Source organism: Stegostoma tigrinum, chromosome 6 (assembly GCF_030684315.1).
Source record: "Stegostoma tigrinum isolate sSteTig4 chromosome 6, sSteTig4.hap1, whole genome shotgun sequence".
In the NCBI taxonomy this organism is placed as follows: Eukaryota; Metazoa; Chordata; class Chondrichthyes; order Orectolobiformes; family Stegostomatidae; genus Stegostoma; species Stegostoma tigrinum.
In genome coordinates this window covers 63,972,151-63,998,231 of record NC_081359.1, presented here as the reverse complement: position 1 = coordinate 63,998,231, position 26,081 = coordinate 63,972,151, and the positions used below count along the sequence as shown (strand labels likewise).

Sequence of the window (26,081 nt, the reverse complement as noted above, 5' to 3'; positions counted from 1 at the left end):
ATCTCAGCTGTGTGAAAATAGATTGCCAACATCGCTCCCATGAAAATCATGAAAATCAAACTATCGTGGTGGATAGCTCAAGTCAGAAAATTCCCTGACTCACTGGACACATCTTAGAAAGGCCAAAGTGTCCTGATGTTGCCTTGGGGAGGCAGGCATGGAATGTAATTAGATCTACCTACTGCAGAGTCAGATCCTAGGCAATATTGCGGTTGAGTGTCAAGGTCAGCTGGTTAAAAAGCCCACCTTGGTTCCTTAGAACTTTGTTCCAGTTACAATATAAGGCTCTTAGGTCCTCTATCCCTCATGCCTCACAACCCCTCATTTGTTTTCTTTGCCACAAATGACGCACACCCCTCATCCAATCTCATGTTCCCTCACACCCTCATTAAAACTTCCATGCCCAATCAACCAAAATGTACTAATGTAAAGTCCAATGAACCAAACAGTAGCAATGGGAAGTGTAGATGTGCTCAGAAAACATTCATTTTTAAAGAAAATATGGCTGTTCCAATAATCATTTAAAGAGTGAATGAGATAATTAACATATCAATTACCAACACTTAATACACTTCAGATCTCTTAATTTTATGCAAATAGACGTTGTGGCATTGACAAAAGAAATTATAGAAAGAATGCCCTATTATAATCAATTAAAGGTGACCATCAACATCAACATTTTCTCCAGATGATAATGCAGAAACACTGCAAAAACCCTTTATCAGCTTGGACTATCAGCCAAGCATGCATAATGCCATTAAGTGTCACTGAAGGAGTTCTTACCTGTCTCCTTATTAATAAAGGCCAACATTTGTTGCCTGTTTCAAGGGCAATTAGGGATACGGGCACAACAAATGCCAACCAGCCTTGCCAAACATGCCCAAATGACATTAAAGTATTTTTTTCTTAAAAGGAGGCTCCAGAGCCGTTCCCACCGAATTGTGCAAATAAACAAAGTATAGACATATCTTGTTTATAAATGTGAGTGAGGGCAGTGCCTTTTCATTCACAAATGGTCGAGAGGCATGCAGGACAATGGTGCATCATGACCAAAGTTGAACATGCCAATGAATTCAGAGAAATCAAGAAGGTTTAGGAAGAATAATGCACCATGATAGTCACAGAATCTGTAATTTGTAACTTCAGTTTTGGGATTTTTGTGACATGTCCAAGGTCAAAACTTAAAAAGGAGGCTGAAATGTTTAAGTGTTGTAAAGCAGATGCAGATTTTGCAGAGGACACAATGTTCCAGGAATTATGAGAGGAAAGGAACCATGGATAAGGGCTGTAATTTCCAAGTTTTTACAGGTTTTTTTTGAAGAGGAAGGTGATGATGGTTTTTAAAAGAACAGGGACATTAGCTGAAGAAGGAATAATGAGGTAAAGTGATAGAAAAAGAAATTGGCTGGTTTCTTTCTCTCATTTAAAAAAAAAAGCAGTTTAAAACAGGTCCAGAGTGGTTCCAATTAAAAAAAAAAGTTTTAATATCGCTGGTTAGACAGCTGCAACCCACTAAAACAATCCTTGTATTATTAAATGGAAAAAAAGAAAACTCAAAGAAAACATTAATATATCTAAAACTATGTCCACACATCAATTGATTCCATTACTTTCCTTTCCCAAAATGGTGTCAAAATGAAAAAAAAAGTTCTTGTCATCTCATTGCTGCTTTGTTTTTTGATACAAATGCCAAGTACTGGCATAAGCCTGCAATTTTTGATGAAGCAGCAATTTTTAAAAACAACTAAAATCAACTGAAAAAATGAGAAAACTAAGCAAAAGGAGATAAAGACTACACTACAATACAGATTATTTCACTATATTTTAGAAAACATAAAGCTACACAAGAAAACAGAGAGTGAACATCAAACCCTGGACTGGCAATCTATTGAAACCCTGTCAGAATTTCAGTTGTTTAAAAAAGAACACGTTTTTCCTTCATGGATCAGTAAAAAGCTGACAAAAAGTAAGTTAAACAGAGATAGTAGGAACTGCCAATGCTGGAGAATCTGAGAATAACAAGGTATCTAACTGGATGTACACAGCAGGCCAAGCAGCATCAGAGGAGCAGGAAAGCTGACGCTGTGGGTCTGGATCCTTCCTCAGAAAAAAAAACTTTTTTTTCTGAGGAAGGGTCCAGATCCGAAACATCAGCTTGCCTGCTCCTCTGATACTGCCTGGCCTGCTGTGTTCATCCAGCTCTATACCTTGTTTTCTCAGAAAGTCAAATATTTTGCTTTGGGCTCTGAAGGTTAAGTAAAATAAAACACTGCTGCATTCCTGTTGTATATCATCAAGATCAGTAGAACATATTTCAGACTTTACAAGATCAACTTAAAGTTCAAATCAGTTTCAAGATATACAGACTTGTGTTCATGTCATACCACCAACAGTCATAAGAACTAATCAACCAATTCATAGGCAGATATTGAAACCAAGGCATGGGATGTGATTTTACCAAAGATAAATTGGCTAAAAGGCTTGTGAAAATAGCCTCTGCCTCTACACCTATCAAATTATTCAGAAAATAGGGACAAATCAAAGGCAATATAATTGATGCTCTATGAGCAGCAGCAACTAAGTTTCAAACAATTGTAACAGGCCAGCAGTATCTGCAAGTGCTTGTCTCTGGAAAAACTCTTGCTGCCATTGACAAGTTCAGTGGAACATTGAAATCTTGTATGAGATGTGGTTTGTCTCACCCATCAAAACAGTGTCCAGCATTTTGTCACACATTCAGTCTGTGTTCCACAAGAAGACGTAGAGATAATATTTGGAAGTCTAATTTCTTGGAGTTACCCCAAGTAGAACACAATGCTCCATAGTAGCATGTTGAAGAGCCAACCAGCAAACATTGCCAAAGAACATCCAAACTTCCATCTATGGCACTTAAGTATCAAGTCTAAGAAGTGACCTCAAAGTTACAGCTGGTAGACAGCTGTCAGGTAGTACGTGTGGGAACAGAAAAAAATTGCTGGAGAAGCTTAATGGGTCTGGCAGTACCTGTGGGAAGAAAGCATAATTAATGTTTCCAGTCCAGTGGCTCTTTACAAAAACTCATCACAATTTGCTGAATTTCTCCAGCAATTTCTGTTTTTGTTTCAGAACCCAGCATCCGTTTCATCATTAGCAAGTGACCTGTACACATACCTCTGCTGGTTAGCACTTTCTGACCATTCTAAGATGAACTAGGATTGTCCAAGAATGTAGTCTTCTTTGGCAAACAAGTAGTAAATCCGTATGCTTTATATTGAGACATGCCAAGCCATATGCACACAGGTCACATGGTTTTAAAAAAACTCTAGATTGATGTGTGAATCCTTATATTCATCAGGATTAATAAGTACAACAATTGACTAAACAAGTTGTTAAAACATGCCAAGTCCACCATTCCTAATAATCAAGATGACCTCTCCTTCCATGTGAATTTTCTTCTCAGCCATGGTGCAAGATCATGGCTGATACTTTCCATGATCAAGAATATAATTACATTCGCACAGCTGATTCACTAAATGCTTCCTGTATGATGAATTAAAAATACCATTAATGCAATGGCTATTAACACATTAGCCATTATATTCAATATGTTTAGTGTACCCAAATAAATGGTTACCTTCAAAGACATGCAAGAATCAGGTGCTCAACATATCACCTCTTCTCCTCACTACCCTCAGTCAAACGTTCCTGCAGAATGCACTGTTCATACCGTAAATCCCATGATTATGAAATGTAAAGCAATTTGTCAACATTTCCAGATAGCTACATTAAATTTATATGTTATTCCTCCAGGCAATGTTTCTTTCCACCACCAGCCGCTCTCATCTTTGGGAGACAAATCCAAACAGAACTTTCCTCCAATACTCTCCCAACCCAAGTGCATGTGAATGAAACATTTTTGGAAAGAAGGAAGAAAATGGTACAAGAACATAATCGATAAGTATATCTACAAGTGATAAGCATGCAGACAGTAATTCCAACCTGAACCAGAACAAAGCGAATACGAGTGATACATAGCAATCCCTAATAACAGCTAGCTCATTGAAGAGAGAAGTTAAATACAAAGTCAAGATAACGTATTTTTTCGAAAGGAATGTTCCTGTTTTTTAAAGGGGAGAAGAGAGATGCTGTAATACACCACAGTCTCCATATATACCTAGAATATATAGAAAGAGTGCACATACAGACTAAATACTCAATTATATTATCAACCATCTTAACGCCCACAAACAGAGCTGCATCAGGACACTATTTAAACGAGCCACAACAAATTGCAACAACCCGGAGCTATGCAAAGCAGAACAGGAGCAATTATACAGAGTCTTCAAAAGAAATGGAACCCAAAAAACACAATCCACCATTATCTCCGAGACAGACCATAACAGGAAGACACAACATGACCAGACTCACTAATCACCCTACCATACATCAAGGGCATTTCAGAGATGACCACAAGACTACTCAGATCTCCAGCTTTCAGAGTAGCCCACAAGCCAACAACCGCCCCACAACAGCAACTGATGAATGTAAAGGATCCCATATCCAAAACCAGCAACACTGGGGTAATGTACAAAATGCCATGCAAGGACTGTGAGAAACACTACATAGGCCAATCCAGAAGAAAACTGACTATACAGATACATGAACATCAACTAGCTACAAACAGACACGATCAATTCTCACATCTCACTACAAACGGACAACAAGGGGCACAAATTTGAATGGGACAACACATGGATAATCACACAAGCCAAACAGAGACACATCAGGGAATTCCTGCAGCCTTGGTATTCCGACCGAAACTCCATCAACAAACACATTGAATTAGACCCTGTGTACAAACCACTGAGAAACAAAACTGGAAGTAATGTCAAAACCCCAGCAAACCGAGATACCTAAATAACAAGTGGGACAGAACACTGATGCTTCACCAGAGGTGCGCTGGCATGTTTCCAAGCATGTTGACAACATTTTTGCAACCAAACCCATCGGCTCAGTGAACACATCTACAACCTCACCATAGCCTCCAGGCGTGCAGGCCTGTACCATTAACCTAGTTATGTGATATCATGACATATGACATTCCAGTATAAAAATGCTGCCTTGCTTTCAGCCTTTGCACACAATGGAGTCAGTATAGCATCTTCAGCCACATGTTTAATTGTGTGAAGTACATTAACATCAATAGCAGAGACCCTATGTTATTTTTTATAACATTGAAATCATGTACATAGTTGGTGTTGTTATAAACCTTCATGATATTTGTCTGAACAAGAAACCAAATCCATGTGGTACATGTCACGGAGACTAACATATTGAAAACTACAAACCAGATCATCCACTATCAGTTCTAAGACTAAAATATTGTGCATTGTTTTTAGATGAAATGCATTTTCCTTACTCTCTCACCATCTCATATAAACTACAAATGTGTACATATAGGCTACACATGTTGCACATTTCTAATTATTCTTAAAATACGATGTTGGGCCAAGTGATGACATAACTTTGTCAATGTCTTGGCAATAATCAAAGCAATTGTTCTACAACTGAATAATTTGCTTTAGTGAATAATAAAGATTATCCGGAAAGTGTATAAGATATTTCACATTTAGGCCAGCGGTGGTGTGGGAGTTTTCCCCTCCTCTGAGGATGCTGCCAGACTTGCTAAGTTTCTTCAGCATTCTTTGCCTTTTGTATAAGTGAAATTCATTCCTTTTCACTATAATCTCTTGGATTTCACGGCTAATTCAGGATAACAAATTAACTAATTTTCAAACTAGCCATACATGACGTTCACATTTCTGTGTGCTTTTCCATTAATAAACAGTTACTTTGGGAAGCAAACAAAATAAAATCGCATTCATATGCTGCTTTCCCCAAACATGGGATGTGCAACTGCTCTTCACAGCCACTGAAGTACTTTGCACGTGTAGTTACTGCTCCAAAGTAGGAAATACACCAGTTAATTTTATGCACAGCCAACATGAATGTGATAATGATCAGTTAGTCTGTTTGTGTGATGTTGATTGAAGGATTAATATTGGTCGGGCACTCCCTTGCTATTCCTTGAAGCAGTACAAACATACAAATTACCAACAAGAGCAGGGCATTTGATACCTTGAGCCTGTTCCTCTATCAATAAGATCATTGTTGATTTGATTGTGGCTTCAACTCCACATTTCTGTCTACCCCTGTTAACCTTTGACTCCCTTGTTAGTCAAAAATCTATCTACTGTTGCCTTGCAAATATTCAATTACTTTACCTCCACTGCTTCATCATAAGCTTATTTATGAGCAGGCATATATAGCCTCAGTTCAACACCTGATCTGAAAGACTCCATCTCTGACAATGTGGCATTCCTTCAGCAGAGCACTAAGACTGTCAGGTCTCATGCGTATACTCAAGTCTTGAAGTGAAATTTGAACCCAGAGACCAGTGTGCTATTAACTGTGTTTCAGCGGTCAACAAAAGTATTACAGCAACAAATCTTTCTGTGCATACATGTTTTCATTTCCAGAGCTACACATCACGTGACAAGAATGCTATCAACTTTGACAAAAGTTAACAAGTTCCATTTAGGCCTGAAACAAAAACAGAAATTGCTGGAAAGACGCAGCAGGTCTAATCTGAAGAAGCATCGCTGGCCCTGACACATTCACTCTGATCTCTCTCCACAGATGCTGCCAAACCTGATGAAATTTTGCAGCAATTTCTGTTTTTGTTTCTGATTTCCAGCACAATCCTGTAGAGTTTTCCTTTTAGGCCTGATCCTGACTAAGTACAGATATTCTGAATTTTTTTTCAACTGAGAAATATAGTTGAAACGCTATGACGCAGAGTGCAGTTTGTAAAGAACAGAGGAAAAACAATAACCAATGGAAGAAGCATATATTTGAGCTGGTATTTTAAACTTCTACAGATTGTAACAAAAAGGAACTGATTGAGGAAGGCAATGAGCTTCATTGTTTGAGATCCTAAAAAGCAATGAACTGGTATGGGCAAGGGAATGATGTATCTTGGCTTCAATGCAGCTAAAATTTCCTTCAGCCAATGGCTCCAAGGTTTCCCTAGCATAGCTAATTGAATGAACAGGGCAGAACATTGACAAATACTACAATCTTTGGCGATAGAACATTGACTTATTCACTTTCTGCATTATATAATTCCACATATTATGCAGGATGAACCAGCCCTCAAGTGAAGAGCACTGGACTAAAGAGCTTGCTTCATGATTACATTGATAGAATGGCTGCTGTCTTCTGGTCTTCAAGCCATGTATAACAATGCAGCATGTCGAAAGGTTACATTTACGATAAAAAGAGTTCTCCAGCATCTGCAGCTCCCATTATCACGGAGTCAATTTGTGTTTGACTCTATGCTGATTTTCAAGAATTTATCTTGTAAATAAAATAACAAGTAGAAACCAAACCAAAGCTCACCATAAAATTTTCAAGAAATATCCAGTTAAGAATGCTAAAATGTAATCCAATTAAACTGTTTTAAGTTTTGCAGTATAACATTATCTTGATCCCAAATCTTTGATGGAAGACAAGTGACTATTTTAATACTCAGCATAGATACAGCTACTAAAACATATGAGCAAAGGAAGGTTTTCCTTGGGTAACACAATCTGCATGCAGCAAATGTGCAGTGAGGAATCTGGACTGGAACATGGGAATTTAAAAATGCATCTGCAGGATTAAAACTGTGAGATAACCATGTCATATTAACAATATAAAACATCCTGAATTGTCACTGTAAACTTGCATTTCAGAGATGGAGCGAAAGGAGGACTGGAACTGAACTTACAGTTTCCAAAATTCAAACAAAGCAAAATTAACTGTCAATGAAAGGGCCTAGGCCAAATGCAGAGCTAAAGCAGAAATCTGAGAATCGTAAAGTTGTCAAAGGGCAAACGAGACAATCATTTTACTTATAGATCATATTGTGAGCATCCACGCATGTTACATATAAAATTAATATCTTTCCAACTATAGCAAGTGCATGTTAGATTTATTTTTAAGCTTCCCAGCTATTAAAGAGTCATGCAAATTTCAGCATGAGGAGGTTTTTGACCTATTATACCAGACCTTGTACTCATTTCTTATCAATGCTATCTACTTTGCTTCAATTCCCCGCTCTTCCTCTAAACCCTTTCATACATTGATCCGTCTTTAATATGCTGACACATTTGGCTTCAATACTCAGTTTAAAATTTGAAATTTATTCATAAAAATGTCAGTTTATATTTCCTAACAATTTAATCTTGGGACTAGGAAATTATAGGTAAGAACAACATTTATTGCCCGTTCCTAATTGCCCATGATATGGTGGTGACGTCTTCCCCTGGATGACAGAGCTTCCATAATGGTGTTAGATGGGGGCAAAGACAAAATTTTTACAGGCAGGATTTCAGGCTGGCTGGGCTGCAAAATTTTATGGGTGCCTTCCATCATGCCAGCTCAGTTGCCTCTACCCAACAATGCCTTAACAGGCAACAGGTATAACCTCAGCCAGGCCATCCACTCTCATGTCATTTAAGCCTCTTTAGTGATTACGTTGTGGCAGGAAGAGGTCAGCAATGGACTGGAAGCTTGACTAATAAGTCTGCTGAGTCTCTGTTTTCTCCTCCCACTCCACAGCCTACGAAGCCTACCACATCCCAACAGATTTTCTTGCAGATCTTAAAGGTGGGGTTTCTTCCCCAGTTGGGCAAGAAGTTGTCTCAAGCGAAGTAACACTCAACATCAGAGCCTTACAGCATAAACGAGCTGTGATGACTGAGTCACGGGGATAAGCTGGAAATCCGACCACCCCTAATATCCTATTTCAGAAATCAGACCAAGCAACATAGACGGAGCAGTAAAGGACTAGTGATACTTCTCTAAATCGCACCAACTTAGCTAATGTGTTGTGACATTGTGTGCAGTAACTGGTAATTCCATAAACTTGTGTAGTGCACCTATGTGATCAAATTACAAAACATACCAGTGTCAAGACCCCACTCTATTGTGCATTCTTCTTTAGTTTTCTGCCAGAAGGCAGCTCCTTGATGAGTACTTGTCACACTGTGAAAAAGTGTCAAAGACTTTTGACTATAGATAGGATGGGGAGACAGACCCCACGTCTATCTCAGCTAGAACGGGAATCAATTTCTTTGCAGTTGGTGTTAATCTGGTTCCTATGCGAGCTTTTTAACTAACTGAGCCAAAAATGTCCCCCCTTCTATGCATTATTTCATACAATAGATCAAGGAAAATGAGCAACAAAGTTGAAGATAATTCTCTTGCAGGCTCTAATGAATTACTCTGTAGCGCTCCTGTACTTTGTGACCTGCAAAGCAATTATTAAGCTTTTATTTGTCAATTCATGGTGTTGTGAAAGCATGTATCATTGTTAAATTTGATGACTGAGTGTTTGTATAATATTGTGCTTTGAATCATGCTTTAAAACAAGAACAAAACAATTTCCCAGATGTTCCTGCCTTTCCACACAATGAGTGTAAATAAAGTTAACCTTTCTTTGAAAAAATAAAACTTGGTTTGAAAGCTGTGCAAGGTAGGGAATTTATTTTAATACTGAGAATTGGAAGAGTTTTGGATCTACAAATTCATTGATAATAGAATCAAAGAATTTTACATGTATCATTCTGGAACATTCCGCTCCAGAAAAACATCTGCTGCCCTATTGGCAAAAGCTGAAACAAAGCAGCCTGGACTTAAAACAGGGAATGAGCAAAACTGTATGTTTTTAGAAAAAATATTTACCTGAATGAAATCTACATACAGACTGGAACAATCACATGCACAAAGGTAGATGAGAAGAAAAGTTTATAGAATGCTTTAGAGATAGTTGTTGAAAAGGCTTGTTCAAAATGATTCTCAGAGGTCCACATAGCAACTGGCCAAACTGCAGAGAATGTAATTAGACAGGTTAGACTTGTATCTGCTAGAGTTTAAAAGAGTAAGAGATAGTTTGAAATGTAGAAGATCCTGAGGTACTTTGACAGTGTGGATATGGAAAGAAAGTTCCCTCTTCTGGGAGAATCCAAAAGTAGAGAATTTTATTGAAAAATCCAGGATACCCATTCAAAACAGAAATACGGAGAAACTTTTCTTTTAATCACAGAAGGTCATGGTCTTTGGAACTGTCTTCCTCAAAAGCACTGTCTTCGAATATTTATAATGCAGAAGTAGAGAGATTCTTGATAAGCAAGGGGGTAGGGTGACGTTTATTGAGTATTGACAGAAGTATGGAATAATCAGTTCAACCGTGATCTTACTGAATGTTGGAGCAGTTTTGAGGGGCCAAATGGCCTACTTGAGCTCTTATCCTGTGCGTTCATATGCTGAGCCCAGACTGCACCCTCCCTCCCTCCTCCCAATTGCTTCCTCAATTTGAGTCATTATCCCTGCCTAGTTACCCCCTCTTTATTTGGCCTCACTCAAAACTGTCCCTCCATATTGTCCTCTCAATCACTAAACCATAATCATCAATCATCTATTTCCCTTGATGGCTCCCTCTCAATCGCCCCTCAATTTGTTTCCCTCCTCCATTTTGATCCCAGTTCACCCCTTACTCTAGATCACTCTCTCCCTCATGTTAGCAACCTTTTTCCTTCTCAAATAGTCTCCTTCTTCCACTTCCATTCCATCTCTTCAAGGAGTGAAAGTTAAGTCTGGAAAAAAAGCATGCTCAGTTGAGCACAGGAGCTGTTCAATCAGTAGAAAGTAGTACTATCCAATTTGACCTCCAATGGTGCTCAATGATATTATTAAGCATTCCTGACACGGTTGAGGCACACAATTAATTATTAATGAATTACTCGCACGGCCAATTTGGAGTTATAATTGTGGGTACATGGGCAGTAAACATGCTTGGGGTAATTTTGCACTCCTAATATTGGGCTTTACCGGATGAGATTTTATATCAAGAATTTTGACATAAAGGTCAGTCAGGCCCTTAAGAGTTTCCATTTATTCAAATTAAGTTTGGTGCCAACAACCTGTGTTGGAAACTAAAATTTGATCAAACTCATCTCTCACACACAGCAGATTCAGGAACTTTCACCGCATCATTGTCAGCTGGATTTGAAACTCACTCACGAAAGTGAAATATCACAATCACATCCAGTTCCTTGTCCAATTGCCGGAAGTTGATCAATTTTTGTTGTTGTGGAACCCGCTGGACATCCTTTCTCTTTGGATCTAACGACAATATAATCATGCACTTGTTACCCAGCGACATGGAGACAGAATCAATAATTCAACAACAACTTGCATTTATATCACACGTTTTCTGTGATAAAACATCGTATGACAAAATATGACAAAAGCCGAACTGGCATTAGATTCCATTCAGATATTATATTACACTCAGATAAAACATCCTTTCTGATAAACATGCACTTTTTCACAATTGTAAGGCCTCACAGCTGTGGCCAAAACCCCACCAGCATCTCTTTTTGACAAGATGTTATGGTTCTTTTCATCGTGACACTGAATCACAATTCACAGGCATCACTCACAGCACAAAGCTCTGCTGGAGGCAAGCAGAAGTGCAGGTACCTGAGGTGGACTTTGCGTTTAAGTGGCAAACATTAAATCTTTTCCTCAAGCTCGTATTCACAATGACAGATCTCTTCAATATGACATTTCAATTGTCTATTTACTTCTGTACGGCAGAAAAGTGGAAGTAAAAGAGTAGCCATGTACAGACTAAATGGACAACAATACAGGAGCACACTGCAGGAGAAGGAGTATCCTCAAGCATGTCACATATCTGAAGTTTTTGAGAAGATTTGTAGTCTGGATCGTGGGTGAGGCGGTAGACTTGCTCGCTGAGCCGGTGTGTTTGACTGCAGACGTTTCGTCACCCTGCTCGGTAACAGCGTCAGTGCGCCTCCAGTGAAGCGTTGGTGTTCTGTCCCGCTTGTTATTCATATGCCCCTGTTCACTGGAGTGGTTGGTATTATTTCCAGTTCTATTTTGGATTTTTTTTGTTTTTCTCTGGTTTGTAGATTGGGTCCAATTCAACGTGTTTGCTGTAGGTGTTCCAGTTGTAATGCCTGTCCTCCAGGAATTCCCTGGCATGTCTCTGTTTGGCTTGTGCTATTATGGATGTGTTGTCCCAGTCGGATTTGTGTCCTTCTTTGTCCATGTGTATTGAGACCAGTGACAATTGGTCATGTCTCTTGGTGACTAGTTGGTGTTCATGTATCCTGATTGTCAGCTTTCTTCCAGCTTTGTCTCTCACAGTCATTGCATGGTATTTTGTATATTACATTAGTTTTATTGTTTGTGGGTATGGGTTCCTTTAAGTTCGTCATTAGCTGTGGCAGCGAGGCTGTTGGTTTGTGGGCTTTTTGGGTATCCATTCCATTTATAAAGTCTGTATAAGTGCTCCTGTTCTCATTTGAATAATATTCTGATGCAGCTCTGTTTATGGCTTTTGGGGTGGTTGCTGGTATAATTAAGTATCTGGTCCATTGAAGGTGAAGTGAATACTTGGCTTCAATTCACTTCACTTTCAACGGCCATGTATTTAAACAAATCAACGTAACACCAATGGAATCCCCAGTATCAGTGCTAACTGCAGAAGCAGTAGTAGGAAGGTTAGAACGAACATTGTACCCTACAATACAACCCAAATTCTGGGTCCGCTATGTAGGTGACACCTTCATGATTATCAAATGCATAAGACCAGAAGAAACCCACATAAACAACACCCTCACCAGAATAAAATTCACAAAAGGAGAAGAAAACAATAACCGAATATCCTTCCTGGATGTAATGTAGCACGTAAGAACAACAGGGAATTCCAGACTACAGAAAGACAACACATATGGACCAGATGCTTAATTCCTCCAGCAACCACCCTAACATCCATAAACAGAGCTGCATCAGGACACTATTCAAACGGGTCACAACTGCAGCAACCTGGAATTGTGCAAAGCAGAACAGGAGCCCTCATACGGAACGGACGCCCAAAAAGCACAATCTGCTGTTACCTCCGTGACAAACCACAAAGCCACAACACAGCCAGACACACTAGTCACCTTTCTGTACATCAGAGATGGCCACAAGACTACTCAGACCCTTAGGTATCAGGGTAGCCCACAAACCAACAACCACCCTGCAACAGCTACTTACGAATGTAACGGACCCCCATACACACAACCAATTAAGCTAACGTAATATAAAAATACCATCCAACAACTGTGAGACATAATACCTAGGCCAAACTTGAAGAAAACTGACAGTCACGATACATGAACTCCAACTAGTCACCGAGAGACACGACCAATTCTCACTGGTCTCAAAACCCACTGACAAAGAAGGAATTTGACTGGGACAACACGTCCATAATGGCACAAGCCAAACAGAGACGTGCTGGGGAATTCCTGCAGGCCTGGCATTCCAACCTGAACTCCATCAACACATTGAACTGGACACGATATACAAACCACTGAAAAACAAAAAAAAACAGAGCTGGAAGTAAAACCAACCACTCCAGTAAACCGAGGCATATAAATAATAAACAGAACAGAACACTAACGCTTCACTGGACGCACACTGATGATGTTACCAAGCAGGGTGACGAAATGTCTACAATCAAACACATCGGCTCAGCAAGCAAGTCTGATCCTCATGGCACATATCACACAACACATAATGAAATAGCCCTTCAGCCTCACCAATTACAGAACTGCTGTAATTTCAAAATATGACTGACGTGCAGAACTTCCAGTGAAAAATGTCTGTTAAGATTCCTATTGAAATCTGTAAGTGTAGTTAGAATTCATATGCAATGGGATTAATTTTCTTCACTCCCACCAAAAAAATTACTCTGTGAGCAGTTCCAGGAAATTTTCCATGCAAAATCCATTGAAGTTCTTTTATTAATGGTCCTCACAACAGATGCAACAGCATGTGAAACATGGATATTACTTTGTACTTTTGTTATCTTCATTCTCCAAATTGAGTTATATATTCAATGCAGCTTCACCAGGAACAGAGTACTTATGTAATTCCAAGTCATGTCACCGTGACTAGATGGGGCTTGTGGTCACATATTCAAATACTTAAATGTGGTCATTGAGCACCGCTAATCAATTCAGTGAAAAAATCATATCTTTCGGACTGCATTGTTTTCAGATTGTTTGCTGATCCTTTACTAAATAAAAACCCAAAGAGCTGCGGCTGCTGTAAATCAGGAACAAAGTCAGAAGTTGCTGGAAAAGCTCAGCATGTCTGGCAGCATCTGTGAAGACAAAAATCAGAGTTTAAATTTTCAGGTCCAGTGACACTTCCTCAGAACTGATGGTAGCTGGGGAAACGTCAGTTTATATGCAGAGAATGGAGAGGTGGATGTGGTAGGGAATAAACAATAGGTTAGATCCTGAAGAGAGAGAAGAGCAGTTGGATAGACAAAGGAATTGATAATGATTTGGCTTGGAGGGTGATTGGTTGTTAATGGGGACTGTTAGTGACCAACAACAGGCAGTGTGTAATGGCAGGCGATGTGATAAGGCCTTGTTATCACATTGTTAGTCACAAAAGAAGCTCAAGAGAAAATATAAACTATTGTCACCACACAAAATTGAGATAATTGGTGATCTCCATTACATCACAGTAGGATTGTCAGCAGTTGCGAGTTGCAGCACTTTTGCATCTAAACCACAAAGTCCTATGGTTAAGTCCCATTTCAGGACTTGAGTGCATTAACACCAAGGTTGACATTGCAATTTAAAACTGGGGGCAGTTTAACAACTTAAATTGATTGCAATTTAGGACTACATTATCTGAGGTTTTGCTTTTCATGCGGGATGGTAAACTGAAGTCCCTCCTGCCTGTTTGGGTGCAAGTAAAAGATTCAATGGTACTATATCATGAACAGCAGGGTTGATACTTTTACAGTCCATGGGCTTCACAAAAAGACAGATAATCTGGTCATTGTTGTAGTGTTAACACATCAAAATAAAATTGTTTTGACAGAATATTGGTGTCGGTCTATGATATCAGCATTATAAAAGTAGAAGTTGAGGTATTCAAGACCCTGAGAGAATTTAGAATTGCAGAAATGACAATTGGTCATCTCACCTTCAACATGTGTTATGATTCAAGGAGATAATGGCTGATCTGTAACTCAACTTCATATCCCTTTCTGCCCCATATCCCTTAATACTTTTGGTAAACAAAAATCTAAGCACCTCTGTCAGTGCAGTACTGAAGTGAATCATTGGCTTGTATTGTGGATTTCTGTTTGTAGTGGAACTTGTCCCTACACTGTTATGAAGCAGAGTTGAGAAAGATAGCCACTGAGCCTTGGCTGATCTATTTTTGTGCCTCACTAACTGAGCTAGTCAGGCTTCATGTTTTTCATGGAAGACCTTCTCCCAAATTTGTCATTGGCATCTCTTTTAAAATTAAAAACAACCCTTTCCAAGATATCTCACCCTTCCTGCTACAGTTCAAGACTGACACAAGGGTTATTTTCAGTAATCCAGCAGCCAAATCTTCAAGGTCTCTTCTCGGGTGAATCAGAGTCTGCAAGCTCAATGATATCACATGTTTCTTGAACATGTCTACTGAGAAACCATTCCTGTAATCCCAACAGACCCACTTTTAAACACACTTGAATATCTCGACATGGATCAGTTAGCTTAGTTGGCTGGATGGTCAGTTTGTAATGCAGAGTAATGCCAATAGCATTGGCTCAGCTCCCTCACAGCCAAGGTTACCTTGAATGACTCTTTTTCTAAACCTCTCCCATCACCTGAGACACGGTGACCTTCAGATCAAATCATCAGTAGTCAATTTCTCTCTAATGAGACAGCAATCCTGTAGTCTATTAAAACTATGGCATCTTTACCTTTACCTTCACACACAAACTAATAATCTAACACCTATGTTAAGAATGAGTTCAGAAACACTAAAGAACACAGTGTCTGGCATTAATTTTATGTCTAGGTTTTGAAAGAGACAGCTAACTGCGCCCCTTCCTATTTATCTTTATGATATGGAAGCAGTCTTTGATAAATTAGTTAAAACCATCGTTCTGCCTAACTGCAAGCTAGCTCCGATTCTTTGGTCAGTATGCATTGATGGAGTAATATTTTGTGATGAATTCACTCCGTAAGTAGTGTTCTACCACAATGCTACTCACAGTGCACAAAGATGCACATTTACTGACCTCAGAGATTGCCATGTAAGTGTAGCTTTGGGTTACCAATCCATAAAGACCTACCAGATTTATTTTCATGTTGCTCTAGCTTTGCAAAAGTCACATTATGGCAGCTAAATTAAGAGGACTGATACAGAAGCTGCTTTTGGTATGTGAATACTTGAACAAAACGTACAGACAACATGAGGAACATATTTGCCAAAATTTTCTTCTGTGGAGGCCTGGAGCTTTTCTTGTGGAACTAGAATCAGCACTTCCGACTCTAGAGAAACTACACTACTGGGCGGTCATCTGGCTGATATTGAGCAATTTATTTTAAGAGTAGGCTATTCGAGATTCCAGCCCAACTGGATGAATTGCAACAACAAAACACCTTAATGTAGTAAAATATTCCTTGGCATTGCGCAGGAGCATTCCCAAAAAAACATCTGATCCCCCAGCCACCAATATTAGGGCCAATAAGGAAAAAAGTTTAGTTAGGAGGCATGTTTAAGGAACATCTTACGGGAGAAAAAGGGCAGAATTTTAACCTGGGCTCCACCACCCACAGAAGGACTCTGATTTTTCACAAAGGCGCCCTACATGCACAATTGCTGACTCTCATTTTGACAGGTGACACACTTCGAAGGGATACTGGCAATGGGAAATCGTTGCCTTGAATTTGTTCCTTCAATACCACTTTCAAAAACAAGTCAAAATGATGTCAAATCATGACTCATCTGAAATTTCTCTCTGAACTATTTTAGCAGTGACCTTAAAATAAACACAATAACATGAAATAAAACAGCGCTGAAATGAATTTTAAATGACCATATTTCGCATCTTCACTCTAACTGACAAGTAGATATTTGTGGAATGGAATAACGGTTCCAGCATAATTTAATCTACCCCTGCTCTTCCGGCTATGAGCAAAAGCAAGTTAACTTTTCTTTCCAACTTTTGCTTCACAGCTGCAATTAGTTCGTGCTGCTGCAGTGTCAGGTTGCCTGGTAAATTTTACGTTTGTGCAGGGACATGACAAGGATTTGAAGACAAAAATATTGTAACCTCACAGGACAGATTCATGAGCAACTAAAATTTACTGTGCATTTGCTAATTTTAACAGCTGATTATGCTGGTTGAGAAGTCTTTCTATACTTCTTTTTTCTAAACTCGTCTTTAGATTTCTGTGTTTGGATCATACACTGCCGAACATGCAAAAGGGTTGGTAAGTGATCGAATCCTATTCTGCTCAAACTGCCCTGCAAACTGTCAGAGAGTGTGAGAACTTTACAGAGAGAGCTGCCCTCCAATTATTCCTCCCTTCCTGTGAAGTGCGTGCCCTTTACTTGGCACAGCAACTCAATGACACACTGAGATCAGAGCATTGTGTATTAGGTTCAGAGCTTGCCACTTAAATGGTTGTTGAGCAATAACTGTAGACCAGAGAGGAATCTTAGATTATGTTTCATCACTATTTAATATAAGGTGGCTAGAAGTTAAAATTTAATCAAAAGAAACTGTATCAATGAACTAAAGACCTGCCTTCAGCCTTTAATAGTTTGATAAGGACGTTCCTCTTGATTCTGATAGCTGTGAAACTCCTCCTCCTTAACTCTTTAACTTTTGCACTTTTCCTTCTCAGACTACTGCTGTTCCAATGTTTTCTTTAATTCAGTCATGCATGACCTGGAGGTCCCAGGTTAATATTCCCTAGTGTTATTCAAACAAGGAACTTTTCATTGTTCCAGTCTGCTGACCTTTGCTACACTCACATCTAACAAGGTGATTTGAAAATAACACATTTTTCATGTATTATTTCACAGATCATCTTTCACTTCCCTCTGCCACTTTCCCTTTTGTAATTTGCCAAAGGTTCAACTTGCAAAGCCCCTGTTTATAGCAGCAGCAATACCATTTCTGAACCCCCTCAGTATAGTCAAAACGGTGCTTTCCTTAGAAGGAAATTCCTAAATTTCAATTGTTAACTCATTAGGTTTGGAAGGCCAGCTGGGAAGAAAGTGAGTTTTCCCACACTGACCTCCAGTGAGGAACTAGGGGTGGAGCCGGCAATTGCCATTATTTAAATAGGTCATTTATAACACTGCCATCATTCAGTTCTCTTGGCACTAAACACCTGTAGTATTGCTTAAAAATAATGCAAGTTGTCTATACTTACATTTACACTCATTATTAAATATGCATCCACACTTTTACAACTGCTTATTTGTCTGGCTTCACTTTTTTAAAAAAAGATATATACTTCCCTTTCTCGTTACTTACTTTCCCTCACAGTGGTAGTGTCCCTACCTCTGGGCAGAAGGCTCAGGTTCAATTCCCACCTGTGCTAGAGGTATGTCATAACTCATCTGATCAAGGTTGACTAAAAACACCTATATTTGTGACGCACAGAAATGCCCAGATTGGAGGAATCTGCATCTGTGTGATGAAGTACAAACTCCCACTCTACTGCTTCGTGGCAAAGTGCAAAGGAAACATTTACTCCCATTCCTTACAGAGGTCAGAAAACAGTCATTACCGTACCGTTTCATTTTAGTCTTTGTCGCACGGAATAGAATGTTTTCACTGGGGCTAGAGAAGATCATTGTTTCCCTCAAGTATTGTGATCTGTTGCATTATGGCACCACTGGGACACAGAATGAGGTGTGGTTTCTCTGGGGCAACAAAACAGCAATGACTCCCCTTGATTAATAACCACTCTGATTCACTGATTGAAAGCCTTTCCTCGTTTCTTTCTGTTTTCACTTACAAGGGGGTTTAAAAGAATTAAACAAGGATTCTTCCCACTGGCTCAATGAAGTTTATTCAGTTGAAGTATGCACACCACTGAGATTTTAGGTTCAATTTTATGTTCTCAGTAAGCTTCCTGAAATCAGTCTGCGAGATGTCAGAAGTGACTTTACAATTATTGTCAAATAAGCTTGATTACCAAGGTGAAGCAAACCTCAGGTTTTTGCTCCTGTTCATGCCAGTAACCCTTGCTGGAGGCAGTATTTGTGAATTTTGGGTGAAGAAACAATTGGATGCCTCCTCCCTGATGCCTCTTAGAGTTAAATAGCCTAATGGTATTCACTGGCTGGGCTCGCAGCTAAACAATAAACACTTGCTTGAGTTTACCGACCCCTTTCATGGAATCATAATCTAGTGAGGGATCCAACACTTTCACAAGAAGGAAATGTGAAATATTGAGAAAGAGAGAACAAAACACAGGAGGGAAATATCTTTTCAAATGTAAAATATAAATAATTAATCAAAACTATCAACTGAATAACATATTTAAAGCGTCCAAGTTGCCAAAATCATTTTTAGGAATCCAACTATTTTAAAGTGCTCTCAGAGAGCCTAAAGGGTATGAGCCTACACCCGCAGTGATAAAAATGGGTAATTTTCCTCTTTTTTTGCTGTGTGTATTAAAATCCTAAAAACACATTATTTTCTCAGCGATCTTTCATAATCTTCAACTTTGCTTGTGAACAGTTAGGTTCAGTATAGCTACATGTTATTTTTGTTTTGCTCAAGCTGTACAAATGACATGACAATGTGTGTCAATGCAATTCATTTCATCGCAACATGCACTGGTAAACTAATGCAGAAAGGTTTGCCAAATAGGAAAGACTGTGATCAACTGCTGCCTGCTGGCTGCTTATACAGTAGAAACTCTAACTGGTTTATACATCAACACAAGGCAAGGATAATTCTCTGCTCCCCAAAAGTGTGGATCAGGTAACAATGCTGGGAGCATGACATAATTAATGGAACCCACATATTCCTGTGAGCATTAATTCAGTGTTATTGTTCAACCATGCACTTTGTTGCAACCTATGTTGCATAGGCATACTGGTATTAATTAAAATTTTTACCTGAATAATTACATAAATATCTCATCCAATTGCCAGTCTAATGGTGAGCATGTATAACAACTCCTTGACAAGTTCTATTTTGTCCTCTTCCACATCCTGTTGCACTGGATTCTAATTCATTTTCCTTATCGACTGGAACTATAATTTTGCCTCTTCGAGTATTTGCAATTTCCTTCAGTTCTACACAGGAAAGTATACCCTCGGTCCTTGTGCACTTCTTAGCTCAGTTCCAACTTCCACACGCTGGAGCACTCTCACCATATTTTTTGTACTCCTCTGTCCCTCCAGTCACATACCAAAATTCCAACTAGCTATTCAGGCTTTCTGTCACGTTGCTTCACTCTTCCCTATTATTTTGTTATTTTGTGAAAGGAGCCCCATACATGGAAGATGTTATGATGATAATGAATTGAAAAGCAATAGTGAATTGGGTGGCGTAGGTTTATTAACACGCCTGTATTGCATACGTGAATTCAACTGGAATTGCAAAACAAGCCATTAAACCTATTTTTATAGAAAGTAATATATTTTAGCTAAAATATGAGATAGACATAATTTATAATAAAACAAAAGATAATATTACAAACTTGCATTCCTGGTGCAGAGTCCGCCATGCAGGAATGCTTATAGATATTGAGTGCATGCTTTACATTGTCATCTATTTTGTTTATTTTAAGTCAATGGTCACAAGGCAAAATTCCCGAAATGTGTTCGAGTAAGGTATACAGCATCCTGTGTGCAGAAATCAGTCAAATACCTTTAAGCAATAAACCCAGGGTGTAAGCTGTTCGCAGTGTAGACCATGAGCATTTCACTAACGTACCTTCCAAAGGAGCTTGCAGGTAGTGTACTGGGAGTGGTGAGGGGAGGGGAGTATCTCTTGGGTCTCTAACTGTCGCAAAAAATGTCAAAGCATTCTAAAATAATTAATTTATCATCTGACCAGAAATAAGCTGCATGCTGGTTACAGTTAACAAAGATGACAGACTGGAAAATGATCCATGTTGCTTTCTGGATCCTGGGGCTGTGATGCACTATCTATCCAGACCCCTTGTGGTAGGGATAACAAACATAGATGACTCAGCATTCTGCAGGGCTCTGAACTGTGCACAGAGAAAGCCTCAGTTCCTTAAGGAGGTTTATCTCTGTTTTAAAGGAACGTACAGTGAATTAGAGTAGGCTTCTGCCAACTTTCATTGCTGCTCTTATAAAGAAGGAAAATGAGGGCAGATAGAATGTTCAGAATCTTGAGGTGAAGGATTTACTGGTGGTGGTAGACTGGATGAGAAATATGACAGCAGTCATTGTTGCTGGCGGGGGACAGAGATTTTGAACGGGGACAGGAGACCCGAAAGGACCATACTCTAAGGGATTTGGGACAAGTTGGCCAGAGATGTCAAATCCCACTGTCTGTTTCTGAGGATCTGGCAACAGTGCCACAATAAGTCTAATGAGCTTGATTAATGTTCCAGGTCTGTAGACGCTTCTCTTACCCATGCACTACCAGCCTCAAAAGCTGTTCAATGTACTACAGCCCAATCACTCATGCAGCAGCACTCACTGGCACTCTCAATTCCATGTCTCATTTCTAGATACTCCAGTTCGTACCAATACACATTCTGGTGATATCGGCTACTCACCTAGCTCTCACTATCCCCACATAGTTACAGTCATTAATCAAAGACCATGCAACATGCTCACTAAAATTCTGATCTCTTTCATGCAGGACAAGGTACTTCATAATGAAAGGGAGCAGGTCAGAGCAGGCGAGCAAACAAGGGCTCCTGTAACCAGTGATAATGGGAACTGCAGATGCTGGAGAATCCAAGATAATGAAATGTGAGGCTGGATGAACACAGCAGGCCCAGGAGCATCTCAGGAGTACAAAAGCTGACGTTTCGGGCCTAGACCCTTCATCAGAGAGGGGGATGGGGTGGGGGTTCTGGATAAATAGGGAGAGAGGGGGAGGCGGACCGAAGATGGAGCTCCTGTAACCAAGAGCTTTATGGAGGAGATGGTTCTCTGAATCACAGTGCCTGTTGTAATAGAACTTGTGACATCTGGCATCACTGGGAACATTGGGGATGATGGTATATTGATTCTAAAATCCCAACTTACTCACAGTCAACTATCTGGCATGATGGAGGGAGGTACAATCACAGCATTGAAAAGGCATGTGGAGGGGTATCTGAATTGGAAGGGTATAAAAGGATACGGGCCAAATGCTGGCAAATGAGGCTAGATCAGAAGAGTCTGTTGCAATGCTGTATGACGCTACGGCTATATAAGTGCACACCACAGATGGTGGCAGCCATGGACCTTTTGCTTCTCCACTTGGGTTTCCTCATCATAACCTTCTCATGATTTTTTTTTGTTTTCAGATAGCCAAGAATTGCCAATGTCCAAGACGAGGGTGAGTAACAGGACTGATGCCAGTGCATTGTCTCTCAACCTGTCACTTGCAGCCACAAGCTCAGATACTGGTGCTGCCTCTACCTGAACAAATGACAGAGAATGCGGATCTGTACTCAGCAGGCATGTGTGGGCTGCTTACATACCAGAAGGTAAGCATGCTTTGTGTGTGTACCATGTGACTCAGGTTAAGGTCACAGACAATTTCTGCTGCAAAGATCTCATGTTACGATTTCAAGAGGGTAGCAGAGAGCTGATTGACATGCGCATTACAGGATGCAGCCTTCCTGATTGTCTCCACTCATTTCAAAGTGCATTGAAGTGTCAGTTCCAACTTGTCCCAGAGGCACTGCAACTGCATCTTCAATATCTGGTGCCACCTTTGCATTGACAGCTCACTGAATCTCCTGCCCAAATTGCAGAGCAAAAGCAACATGCTGTTTCTCCATCTTCGGTCCGCCTCCCCCTCTCTCCCTATTTATTCCAGAACCCTCACCCCATCCCCCTCTCTGATGAAGGGTCTAGGCCTGAAACGTCAGCTTTTGTGCTCCTGAGATGCTGCTTGGCCTGCTGTGTTCATCCAGCTTCACACTTTATTATCTTGGATTCTCCAGCATCTGCAGTTCCCATGATCTCTGATACAATTTTAACCTCACTGCAAAGCCTCTTCCAGGGATGCCTAACCTGAAGAAGATACCCTCCTCCCTCCGGATCAACCTCAGGGAATCTCTCTCCCACTGCAACTCTCTTGAAACATCTTCTTTTCTCTCCATCTTCGGTCTGCTTCCCCCTCTCTCCCTATTTATTCCAGAACCCTCACCCCATCCCCCTCTCTGATGAAGGGTCTAGGCCCGAAACGTCAGCTTTTGTGCTCCTGAGATGCTGCTTGGCCTGCTGTGTTCATCCAGCTTCACACTTTATTACGCTGTGTCAAAGCTTGGAACTCACTACATCAACTCCAAAAATATTTTAGAACACATCTAGAAATGTTTCAATCACAGAAGTTATTCAATATTAGAGGTATCTGTAGGTTGTTGTCTGACTGTTAAGTGCTGCAATGTAGACCTTCTCTTGCAACTAAATGCATGTTCTTTACTTAATGACCATCCAGTGGATTTTCATGGCTCATAAGTGGAAGCTAAGTGTCACATTAGCTAGTCAGGCCAAACAATGTCACAAATGCCTTCAATTCACATACTTTCAAAGCAATGCAGAGGATACTGGCAGTGCCCTTCAGAGTGTGAGTGCAGAACAGAACAGTGGTGTTACAGATTTGAATTTTTTTTTAACATTATCAATTGTCCAGCACTGTTTCTTTCCAAAGAATCAAACCAATAAACCACCAATCAATCAATACTGGGCCAAATCTTCCATTGTCAATGTCAATGTTTCACATATTAACACTGCCCACAAATGTTTCTGCAATCTGACCCATTTACAATTTTTCAGCCAGGACATGTGTTATTAGCTGAATCATCGATGAGTCAACATAAATATCAATGGAAGATTGCTGAGTGCAAGATGTTTTGACTTATAAAGAAAGGTTGGATAGGCTGGGACCATTTTTTTCTGCAGGTTGAGAGGCGACCTTATGGAGGTTTATAAAATCACGAGTGGTATAAATAAGGTTAACGGTACGTGTCTTTTTCCCAGCATAAGCGATTTCATCACGAGCGGGCATATTTTTAAGCTGAGAGGAGTGACACTTAAAAGAAGCCATGAGCAGCAAATATTTTACTGTGGTGGTTCACATGTGGAATGAAATTCTTGAGGAAATGATGGATGCGGGCACAGTTACAATGTTTAGAAGACGCTTAGGTAAGAACATAAATAGGAAAGGTTTGGAGGGACTTGGGCCAGGAGCAGGCAGCTGGGACTAGTTTAGTTTGGGATTATGTTTGGCATGAACTGGTTGGACAGAAGATTTGGTTTCTGCGCTGTATAGCTCTATGACAAAGTCAGGACATGCCAATTTGTACAACAAAAGCTACCATATTCAGTTAAGTTCTTAAGGCCTTTTGTGTGTTAGTCAATGAATGAGAGCATGAATACATGAGTGGGTGAGGCAACTGAGTAATGGGAGTGAGGTGGATGAGTTGATGAGGAAGGAGGGGCTGTAATCAATTGGCCCTGGGGAGAGATGATTGGTTGGGAGAGTGGGTAACGGTGTCAGTTCCATTACACTGGCTAATCACTGAGTTAGATCATGTCTTAACCAGTGTAACTTTCTTTCTCGGGCAAGTATCCAGCTCAGTCCTGCACGTTGGTCCCAGAGCTCAGTTTCAGAGATTTTGCAGCAGATCCTGTGCAATGCAAATCAATGGTCCGATGCTGGAAGCTTTGGGCAATTGTGTCTCCATCCACAAAAACAAAATTAAGAAAGCTGACAAACTCATAGAAACATTTACATTGTAAAACATACCTGTTAATATAGAAAACTAAAGACATCAGATTTGTTTAAAATGGAAAAGCTTTTCCTCCTGCCAATGTGAACCCCTACACTGGATTGTTTTAAAATTTCATCAACAAGCATGCAACATCCTCTTTGTAAACATCAATTCCTTACTTTCACTGACTTCAAGTTACTATTTCTTGTTTGCTCAGGATTTAAATCTGTTTTATTCTTTAATCTACAGAGATTTAAAAATGTCATAAACTTAAAAGAAGCATAAGCCAGAGTTTAGAAAAATAAGCTTCACAGAACAGAATATGAAATAGGAAAGCTTCATTGTAGTGGATCCACTAACTTGATATCAGTTTGCAGACAAAGCTTCTGAAGCTGAAACAAATGTATGTGGACCCTGTTCAAATGGGAAAAAATAGACTGCTGCTCGAAGGTTTTCTGGTCACAGCAGGAGAAGTGTTGTTTCTATGCAGGTCCACTCAATCAATAAAAAAAAGCCACAGGAGGAATGATTTATCTTGTTGCTTACAGAATCTGTCACAGAGAAAAATTGTAAAAGATCAATTTACACAATCCAGTGTGAGAAAGCTATTGATATAACGTGGCTGATCAGCTTTTGGTCAAACGTACAACACTACAATTCAGTGGGCAAGCCTGAGACATAGTGCTGTTCATGATAAGTTTCCTAGTCAAAATATAACTGGATTTTGTACTCCATAAAATGAACATTTGGGCAATGGATAACGAGACTCTTTGACCTGTGATAGTTTACTTCACGTGATTGTACAGAGCTTGATTAACTGTTTGTTCTTGTGGATTGCATGCATCAAATTTTCTGTGAGAAAGTTTTACTCTGAGACGAACTGACTTAATTACAGTCAACCCTTTCACTACAGGTCAGGGGAGTGTAGCATTTCGCAGGAAGTAAGGAAAAACACTACCTTCCTGCAACAAATACAAAGTTGCCATTTTCAAGTAAGTTCAATGAAGCTTATCTCAGCTGCTTTGGCTGCTCATGTTGGTCAACACACTGCCCACTCTAGAAAAGGCTTATACAGAACAAGGAGGGCATCAGTTTTGACTTTGAGCTGAATGGCCTGATCATAACCATTATACTAATAAGGCACTATAAGTGACCTCTGTATCTGAGAACTGGGAAAGAGAAAAATATCCCATACTCATAGTGTACATGAGAGTATTGAGCTGGTCTGTGATACCA

At 39.8% G+C, this 26,081-nt stretch overlaps 1 protein-coding gene and 1 long non-coding RNA gene across 3 annotated transcripts in view; one reads left to right on the top strand and one right to left on the bottom strand.

Annotated features, from left to right (window-relative positions):
• Positions 1-26,081, bottom strand: part of LOC125453120 (PC3-like endoprotease variant B) — a 1,374,573-nt gene that overhangs the window by 119,887 nt on the left and 1,228,605 nt on the right. The window lies entirely within an intron of this gene.
• LOC125453126 (uncharacterized) overlaps positions 1-26,081 on the top strand; it is a 91,347-nt gene that overhangs the window by 28,194 nt on the left and 37,072 nt on the right. For both annotated transcript variants that reach the window (XR_007247700.2, XR_007247699.2), the window contains one exon: positions 22,428-22,610. This is a non-coding gene — a long non-coding RNA (uncharacterized LOC125453126). The remainder of the gene's footprint in view (positions 1-22,427; positions 22,611-26,081) is intronic.